We start from the raw sequence: 10762 nt of genomic DNA on the forward strand, positions 1-10762 counted from the left end.
AGTAGCCTAAGAAGCCCAATCCACTCTGCACGCAGGTGAGTTCGCTTCTTCTCCCCTTAGTCCCTCGATGCAGTGAGCCTGTTGCCAGCAGGTCTCACTGAAAATAAAAAACCTAAACTAAAACTTTCACTAAGAAGCTCAGGAGAGCCCCTAGTGTGCACCCTTCTCGTTCGGGCACAAAGATCTAACTGAGGCTTGGAGGAGGGTCATAGGGGGAGGAGCCAGTGCACACCAGATAGTCCTAAAGCTTTCTTTAGATGTGCCCAGTCTCCTGCGGAGCCGCTATTCCCCATGGTCCTTACGGAGTCCCCAGCATCCACTTAGGACGTTAGAGAAAAATCGTGAAAAACTCATGTCGACCTTTTGTCCATGTCGACCTTTTGTCCATGTCGACCTAAGGTGTCGACCAATTGGCATCGACCTAAGGTGTGTCGACCTTTGTGCTGTCGACCTGGAGTCCGGATACCCTGTCGAGATGCTTACTACAGCCTACACGGAAGTTAAAAGTGTGAATAGAGATGAACTCTTGACATATAAAGAGAGGAGGGCTAGTACAGATCAAAATGTACTCTCTTTTATTTCCCAATATAATAATGCATCCAAGCAGATTAAGAACATCATTAGGAATAATTATTCGATCCCCTTTTAGAACAATCTATACCAGCCAATCCTAAAGTTATTTTAAAAAAAATCAGAAAATCTTAAACATTGGCTGTCACCAAGCTTTTTTACTGATAAAAGAACAGGTAATAACTGTAGAAAAGAGGTGTTGCCAACTAGTATGCCTCTGAATTGGTTACCTGTGAGAACCAAGGGATGTTTTTCAAGTGTGGCGCAAAAGTATGTACCACCTGCTCCTAAATTGGTAATAATGTAAAACATTTCAGCTCCCGAAATATAGAAGAACAATTTGACATCAAAACATACATTAATTGTAAAACAACTTTTGTGGTCTACATAATGCAATGTAGTTGTGAACTAATTTATGTAGGCAGGACAACGAGGAGTTTAAAAACTCGTCTCCTAGAACATAGGAGAAATATTCTGAAAAAATCTTTTATTAGTGGAATATCTAAGCATTTCACAGAATATCATGCTGGGAACTTCAGGAGTCTCAGTCTCAGCATTACAGGAATCGAGTGGATTAAACCAACAGCCAGAAGTGGAAACAGATACAGAAAGTTGTGTATACGGGAGAACTTCTGGATACATACTTTGAGAACCCTCGTCCCTGAGGGACTGAACAAATGTATCGAGATAGATCTCTAAGAGGGATTTGTAATTTTTGAGGGATAGATGTATAATGTAACAGTCAGTTTTAAGCTTTGTTACATATGACTAGCATTTAGATACAAGGGTCTTGCAGATTTCTAACCTGTGGTAAATAAAAACCTGTTTCTATGGACCCACGGTCTATAATAGGGGAGTACAGTAGGATTAGACCAGACCTTGTGTCCTGTACCGGGAGATATAATTTATGAGATTTACAGACTTGTTATCTATTTGCGGTATAGTGGTTTTATTAATACCTCTGAAGAGATTCTTTCATGTGGTAGATATAGATATATCCCACATATTGGGATTCATTTGAAATTAAAACAAATGAATAAATAAACAATGATGAGATTGTATCTGTATATTGTTTATATTTTTTTAAATCTTTTTACTAATAGTTATTATGATCAGAATTAAAAGTGAATCGTATAAATGAATGAATTCATAAAGGTTTTTTTCCTCTTTCCTTTGCTCCATATATATTATATAGTGTCAGCCATGATCGCCTTTGTGTAATCAATTATGATTAATTGATTGAAACATATATTTATATATATATACCTGTTTTTAGAACTCTATAATTTATTATTAATGTTTAAAATAAGAATTTACTTACCGATAATTCTATTTCTCATAGTCCGTAGTGGATGCTGGGGACTCCGAAAGGACCATGGGGAATAGCGGCTCCGCAGGAGACTGGGCACAAAGTAAAAGCTTTAGGACTAGCTGGTGTGCACTGGCTCCTCCCCCTATGACCCTCCTCCAAGCCTCAGTTAGGATACTGTGCCCGGACGAGCGTACACAATAAGGAAGGATTTTGAATCCCGGGTAAGACTCATACCAGCCACACCAATCACACCATACAACTTGTGATCTGAACCCAGTTAACAGCATGATAACAGAGGAGCCTCTGAAAAGATGGCTCACAACAACAATAACCCGATTTTTGTAACAATAACTATGTACAAGTAATGCAGACAATCCGCACTTGGGATGGGCGCCCAGCATCCACTACGGACTATGAGAAATAGAATTATCGGTAAGTAAATTCTTATTTTCTCTAACGTCCTAGTGGATGCTGGGAACTCCGTAAGGACCATGGGGATTATACCAAAGCTCCCAAACGGGCGGGAGAGTGCGGATGACTCTGCAGCACCGAATGAGAGAACTCCAGGTCCTCCTCAGCCAGGGTATCAAATTTGTAGAATTTAGCAAACGTGTTTGCCCCTGACCAAGTAGCTGCTCGGCAAAGTTGTAAAGCCGAGACCCCTCGGGCAGCCGCCCAAGATGAGCCCACTTTCCGTGTGGAATGGGCTTTTACAGATTTTGGCTGTGGCAGGCCTGCCACAGAATGTGCAAGCTGAATTGTACTACAAATCCAACGAGCAATCGTCTGCTTAGAAGCAGGAGCACCCAGCTTGTTGGGTGCATACAGGATAAACAGCGAGTCAGATTTTCTGACTCCAGCCGTCCTGGAAACATATATTTTCAGGGCCCTGACTACGTCCAGCAACTTGGAATCCTCCAAGTCCCTAGTAGCCGCAGGCACCACAATAGGTTGGTTTAAGTGAAATGCTGAAACCACCTTAGGGAGAAATTGAGGACGAGTCCTCAATTCCGCCCTGTCCGAATGGAAAATCAGATAAGGGCTTTTACAGGATAAAGCCGCCAATTCTGACACGCGCCTGGCCCAGGCCAGGGCCAACAGCATGACCACTTTCCATGTGAGATATTTTAACTCCACAGATTTAAGTGGTTCAAACCAATGTGACTTTTGGAACCCAAAAAACTACATTGAGATCCCACAGTGCCACTGGAGGCACAAAAGGAGGCTGTATATGCAGTACCCCTTTTACAAACGTCTGAACTTCAGGGACTGAAGCTAGTTCCTTTTGGAAGAAAATTGACAGGGCCGAAATTTGAACCTTAATGGACCCCAATTTCAGGCCCATAGACACTCCTGTTTGCAGGAATGTAGCAATCGACCCAGTTGAATTTCCTCCGTCGGGCCTTACTGGCCTCGCACCACGCAACATATTTTCGCCAATGCGGTGATAATGTTTTGCGGTTACATCCTTCCTGACTTTGATCAGGATAGGGATGACTTCATCCGGAATGCCTTTTTTCCTTCAGGATCCGGCGTTCAACCGCCATGCCGTCAAACGCAGCCGCGGTAAGTCTTGGAACAGACAGGGTCCTTGTTGGAGCAGGTCCCTTCTTAGAGGTAGAGGCCACGGATCCTCCGTGAGCATCTCTTGAAGTTCCGGTTACCAAGTCCTTCTTGGCCAATCCGGAGCCACGAATATAGTGCTTACTCCTCTCCATCTTATCAATCTCAGTACCTTGGGTATGAGAGGCAGAGGAGGGAACACATACACTGACTGGTACACCCACAGTGTTACCAGAGCGTCTACAGCTATTGCCTGAGGGTCCCTTGACCTGGCGCAAAACCTGTCGAGTTTTTCCCAACGGTTTATAATCATGTGGAAGACTTCTGGGTGAAGTCCCCACTCTCCCGGGTGGAGGTCGTGCTGAGGAAGTCTGCTTCCCAGTTGTCCACTCCCGGAATGAATACTGCTGACAGTGCTATCCCATGATTTTCCGCCCAGCAAAGAATCCTTGCAGCTTCTGTCATTGCCCTTCTGCTTCTTGTGCCACCCTGTCTGTTTACGTGGGTGACTGCCGTGATGTTGTCCGACTGGATCAACACCGGCTGTCCTTGAAGCAGATGTCTTGCTAAGCTTAGAGCATTGTAAATGTCCCTTAGCTTCAGGATATTTATGTGAAGTGATGTCTCCAGGCTTGACCATAAGTCCTGGATATTCCTTCCCTGTGTGACTGCTCCCCAGCCTCGCAGGCTGGCATCCGTGGTTACCAGGACCCAGTCCTGAATGCCGAATCTGCGGACCTCTAGAAGATGAGCACTCTGCAACCACCACAGGAGGGACACCCTTGTCCTTGGTGACAGGGTTATCCGCTGATGCATCTGAAGATGCGACCCGGACCATTTGTCCAGCAGGTCCCACTGGAAAGTTCTTGCGTGGAATCTGCCGAATGGGATTGCTTCGTAGGAAGCCACCATTTTACCCAGAACCCTTGTGCATTGATGCACTGAGACTTGGCTCGGTTTGAGGAGGTTCCTGACTAGCTCGGATAACTCCCTGGCTTTCTCCTCCGGGAGAAACACCTTTTTCTGGACTGTGTCCAGGATCATCCCTAGGAACAGAAGACACGTCGTCGGAACCAGCTGCGATTTTGGAATATTGAGAATCCAATCGTGCTGCCGCAACACTACCTGAGATAGTGCTACACCGACCTCCAACTGTTCCCTGGATCTTACCCTTATCAGGGAATCGTCCAAGTAAGGGATAACTAAAATTCCCTTCCTTCGAAGGAATATCATCATTTCGGCCATTACCTTGGTAAAGACCCGGGGTGCCGTGGACCATCCCTACGGCAGCGTCTGAACTGATAGTGACAGTTCTGTACCATAAACCTGAGGTACCCTTGGTGAGAAGGGTAAATTTTGACATGAAGGTAAGTATCCTTGATGTCCCGAGACATCATGTAGTCCCCTTCTTCCAGGTTCGCAATCACTGCTCTGAGTGACTCAATCTTGAATTTGAACCTCTGTATGCAAGTGTTCAAAGATTTTAGATTTTAGAATCGGTCTCACCGAGCCGTCTGGCTTCGGTACCACAATAGTGTGGAATAATACCCCGTTCCCTGTTGCAGGAGGGGTACCTTGATTATCACCTGCTGGGAATACAGCTTGTGAATGGCTTCCAAAACTGCCTCCCTGTCAGAGGGAGACGTCGGTAAAGTCGACTTTTGGAAACGGCGAGGGGGAGACGTCTCGAATTCCAATATGTACCCCTGAGATATTACCTGAAGGATCCAGGGGTCTACTTGCGAGTGAGCCCACTGCGCACTGAAATTCATTGAGAACGGGCCCCCACCGTGCCTGAGCTTGTAAAGCCCTAGCGTCATACTGAGGGCTTGGCAGAGGCGGGAAAGGGTTTCTGTTCCTGGGAACTGGCTGATCTCTGCAGCCTTTTTCCTCTCCCTCTGTCACGAGCAGAAAAGAGGAACCTTTTGTCCGCTTGCCAACAAAGGACTGCGCCTGATAATACGGCGTCTTATTTTGAGAGGCGACCTGGGGTACAAACGTGGATTTCCCAGCTGTTGCCGTGGCCACCAGGTCTAAAAGACCGACCCCAAATGTCCCCTTTCAAAGGCAATACTTCCAAATGCCGTTTGGAATCCGCATCACCTGACCATTTTACTGGTAGAATTGGACAACGCACTTATACTTGATGCCAGTCGGCAATTATTCCGCTGTGCATCATGCATATATAGAAATGCATCTTTTAAATGCTCTATAGGCAATAATATACTATCCTTATCTAGGATATCAATATTTCCAGTCAGGGAATCCGACCATGCCAACCCAGCACTGCACCTCCAGGCTGAGGCGATAGCTGGTCGCAGTATAACACCAGTATGTGTGTAAATACCTTTTTTGGATACCCTCCTGCTTTCTATCAGCAGGATCCTTAAGGGCGGCCATCTCATGAGAGGGTAGAGCCCTTGTTCTTACAAGCGTGTGAGCGCCTTAACCCCCCTAGGGGGTGTTTCCCAATGCATCCTAACCTCTGGCGGGAAAGGGTATGCAGCCAATACTTTTTAAGAAATTATTAATTGTTATCGGGGGGAAACCCACGCATCATCACACACCTCATTTTATTTCTCAGATTCAGGAAAACTACAGGTAGTTTTTCCCTCACCGAACATAATACCACTTTTTTGGTGGTACTCGTATTATCAGAAATGTATAAAACATTTTCCATTGTCTCAATCATGTAACGTGTGGCCCTACTGGAAATCACGGTTGTCTCTTCACCGTCGACACAGGAGTCAGTATCCGTGTCGGCATCTGTATCTGCCTGACGGCCTATGAGACGTCTGGACAGGCACAAGCTGAGTAGCCGGCTGTCTCATGTCAACCACTGTTTTATATAGAGCTGACACTGTCACGTAATTTTCAACAGTACATCCACTCAGGTGTCGACCCCCTAGGGGGTGACATCACTGTTACAGACACTCTGCTCCGTCTCCACATCATTTTTCTCCTCATACATGTCGACACAAACGTACCGACACACAGCACACACACAGGGAATGCTCTGATAGAGGACAGGACCCACTTAGCCCCTTGGGGAGACAGAGGGAGAGTTTGCCAGCACACACCAGAGCGCTATATATGTATAGGGACAACCTTACAATAAGTGTCTATCCCTTATAGCTGCTTATATCTGTTATTTTGCCAAATAAGTGCCCCCCTCTCTTTTTTACCCTGTTTCTGTAGTTGCAGGATGCAGGGGAGATTCTGGGAGCCTTCCTACCAGCGGAGCTGTGTGGGAAAAATGGCGCTGTGTGCTGAGGAGATAGGCCCCGCCCCCTTCACGGCGGGCTCTTCTCCCGCTTTTTTCTGGAAAACTGGCAGGGGTTAAATACATCCATATAGCCCAGGAGCTATATGTGATGTATTTTTTGCCAAATAAGGTAAATTCATTGCTTCCCAGGGCGCCCCCCCCCCAGCGTCCTGCACCCTCAGTGACCGAAGTGTGAAGTGTGCTGAGAGCAATGGCGCACAGCTGCAGTGCTGTGCGCTACCTTATGAAGACAGGAAAGTCTTCTGCCGCCGATTTATGGACCTCTTCTTGCTTCAGCATCTGTAAGGGGGCCGGCGGCGCGGCTCCGGGACCCATCCATGGCTGGGCCTGTGATCGTCCCTCTGGAGCTAATGTCCAGTAGCCTAAGAAGCCCAATCCACTCTGCACGCAGGTGAGTTCGCTTCTTCTCCCCTTAGTCCCTTGATGCAGTGAGCCTGTTGCCAGCAGGTCTCACTGAAAATAAAAAACCTATTTAAACTTTTACTCTAAGCAGCTCAGGAGAGCCACCTAGATTGCACCCTTCTCGTTCGGGCACAAAATCTTAACTGAGGCTTGGAGGAGGGTCATAGGGGGAGGAGCCAGTGCACACCAGCTAGTCCTAAAGCTTTTACTTTATGCCCAGTCTCCTGCGGAGCCGCTATTCCCCATGGTCCTTTCGGAGTCCCCAGCATCCACTAGGACGTTAGAGAAAATATGATAATGTATTATGTATAAAATATTTCCCTTAATATGCCAGCAGTTTTTTATCCAGACTAGTAAGACATTTATAATGTTGTACTTTTAAGTGATCTCATTATATGGGAATCAGGAATAGGTGTGTGGATCCCATCATATAAAAGGGATCCAAGTAATGACAGGGAGTACCGCCTACTGAGAAAGTCACCGGAGGTGACGAAACGCGTCTAGGACTCCCACCCGCTATCACCCGTCACTACAATCCTGTGGGGTCACATTGGAGCTCGGGTACGCTTCGTCTCGGAGAACACCCGCTGAGTATTTCATTATCCCGCTGTCGCCTGGATACGCTGAATATCGAACTACTGCCGCACCCGGGGACGCTTGGAACACGGCTTCCTCCTCCCACCTTGTAATAGGTCTCCGTTAATTGGGATAGAGTGAGAAACTGCAAGCGTGTCAGTTCACCACTAACCAGACGTCTCTAATTACCGGGATTCCGTACGGACATACTGATACAGCACTCTCCAGACGGGTAATAAAAAACTGCTTACCCACAACTATATGACTTTATTTATATACCCTGGGCTCCCATGTCATTAACCCCGTTTACACTAACTTTTTAATCATTATTACCAACTGGGATAGGAACTATCCGTTTGCAACATTGTTTCCAGTGGAGGGAATTATATAGATCTATTCCTCTCTGAGGATAGTTTTTTTGACATATGTGACTCTACCTATGAAATGTCTTTCAAATGTATGCCTATTAAGTCTGTTTGACTGTTTTAATGTTTTTATATGAAGATAGTATATAATGAAATTTTGATTAGAAAACCGCTGGCAGTGATAAATATAAAAAGGTTTTTTTTTTGCGCAACCTTTATTTTCTTTTTTATCCAGGGTTATAGGGAGGCTGGACCAATGCATGCTGGGAGCCCAAAAGTTTAACCGTTTGGTGCACGATCCTCCAATGCCACCTACAACCCAATGTGAATCTTTGAGATACTGTGGACTTCAGAGAAACAGAGTTAGCTATGGTAAGTCTACCATAACTCTTGTTTTACAATACAGCCCAGGGGAAACACTGCCCACCAGAGGTGTCACATCTTCTTAGATGTAGGGGAAAAAGGATTGCTGATAGAAGGCATTCAGTTCCATCCATCCTGAATAGGCCCATAAAACCTACACAGTACGGCTTGGCATTTTCAGACTTTTTAAGTTTGAAGTAATAAAGTGCCCCAGGAAACCCCTTAGAGACACTATGGCCAGCAGAGCGTGAACTTTCTTCCTGATCAGGGTATAAAAATGGATCCAGGCTGATTACAAGACCTCCGGTGGGATGTAATGCCGCCTGAGTCCGGCGGCCGTGCAGAATGCCGGCCGAACTGAATTTTTTTTTTTTTAAAGTGGCAATCACTTACAAGGCATGGTTTTGCCTTGTAAGTGATTGCCCCTTTAAAAAAGTCTGAGCTCGGCCGGCATCCCGCACGGCTGCCGGATTTGGGCAGCATTACAGCAATAGAGATAAGAGCATCAGCCCCTGCTTGTATGCCTCAAGGACCCCATATCGTAATTTTATACTCCATTCTGGTTTTGGGAGGGTTAAGATACCTCTTAGGGAGGTGCGAGAGGGGGCTGCAGTGGGTTTAAATATATTACTTGTCGTGAGGTGGATCAAGTGAGAGACTTGATCCTATAATGATACCAGGCAATCCGAAGAGGTCTCACTTCCCCAGCGTTTTACACTGCAGGTGACCTGAGCGTTGTTCCATCCCCCCCCAATTTTATTTCTTGACTTCTTGTGTGACTATTTAAACCAGGCTTGTCCAACCCGCGGCCCGCGGGCCGCATGCGGCCCAAGTCGGCTAGTAATGCGGCCCAGGAGCAGCACTGCAGCAGAGGTTTTTTTTTACCGGAGTACGGACACCACATGTGAGGCTGAGCCAGCCCCAGCAGGCTGTCAGCACATCCTGATTGGATTGCTGCTGCTGGGACCAGCACCAGCTCACGCCCTCTCCGCTGTCAGTCACAGTGTAGCCCTCCTCTGCTGCATAGCGGCACACGTGACTGAGCAGCGCGAGAGTAGAGGAGCCCAGGGGAGAAGTTGGTTGTACAAGAACACGTGGAGCGGCGGACGGAGACGGAGGCAGCGCTGCAGGAGCGGTAAGTATGTGTTTGTGCGTGTGTGTGTTTTTTTTTACAGCTACAAGGGGCACAGTACAAGGGCGCAGCTACAAGGGGCACAGTACAAGGGGGCAGCTACAGGGCCACAACTACAAGGGGCACAGTACAAGGGGGCAGCTACAGGGCCACAACTACAAGGGGCATAGTACAAGGGGGCAGCTACAGGGCCACAACTACAAGGGGCACAGTACAAGGGGGCAGCTACAAGGGGCACAGTACAAGGGGGCAGCTACAGGGCCACAACTACAAGGGGCACAACTAGAAGGGGCACAGTACAAGGGGCACAGCTACAGGGGCACAACTACAAGGGGCACAGTACAAGGGGCGCAGCTATAGTGGCACAGCTACAAGGGGCGCAGCTACAGGGGCACAACTACAAGGGACGCAGCTACCAGGGGCACAGCTATAGTGGCACAGCTACAAGGGGCACATCTACAAGGGCACAGCTACAAGGGCACAGCTACAAGGGCACAGTACAAGGGGCACAACTACAGGGGCACAACTACAAGGGGCGCAACTACAAGGGGCACAGTACAAGGGGGCAGCTACAGGGGCACAACTACAAGGGGCACAACTACAAGGGGCACAACTACAAGGGGCACAGTACAAGGTGGCAGCTACAGGGGCACAACTACAAGGGGCACAACTACAAGGGGCACAACTACAAGGGGCACAGTACAAGGTGGCAGCTACAAGGGGCACAACTACAAGGGGCACAACTACAAGGGGCACAGTACAAGGTGGCAGCTACAAGGGGCACAACTACAAGGGGGCAGCTACAAGGGGCACAACTACAAGGGGCACAGTACAAGGGGGCAGCTACAAGGGGGCAGCTACAAGGGGCACAGTACAAGGGGGCAGCTACAAGGGGCACAGTACAAGGGGGCAGCTACAAGGGGCACAGTACAAGGGGGCAGCTACAAGGGGCACAGTACAAGGGGGCAGCTACAAGGGGCACAGTACAAGGGGGCAGCTACAGGGGCACAACTACAAGGGGCACAGTACAAGGGGCACAGCTACAAGGGGCACAACTACAAGGGGGCAGCTACAAGGGGGCTGCTATAGTGGCACAGCTACAAGGGACGCAGCTACAGGGGCACAGCTACAAGGGACGCAGCTACAAGGGGCACAGTACAAGGGGGCAGCTACAGGGGCACAGCTACAGGGGC

At 47.9% G+C, this 10762-nt stretch overlaps 1 protein-coding gene across 7 annotated transcripts in view; it reads right to left on the reverse strand.

Moving 5' to 3' along the window:
- The window catches only part of LOC134983105 (zinc finger MYM-type protein 1-like), a 58632-nt gene that overhangs the window by 18989 nt on the left and 28881 nt on the right, over window positions 1-10762 (reverse strand). The window lies entirely within an intron of this gene.

The sequence above is a fragment of the Pseudophryne corroboree genome (genome assembly GCF_028390025.1).
Source record: "Pseudophryne corroboree isolate aPseCor3 chromosome 3 unlocalized genomic scaffold, aPseCor3.hap2 SUPER_3_unloc_1, whole genome shotgun sequence".
Lineage (NCBI taxonomy): Eukaryota > Metazoa > Chordata > Amphibia > Anura > Myobatrachidae > Pseudophryne > Pseudophryne corroboree.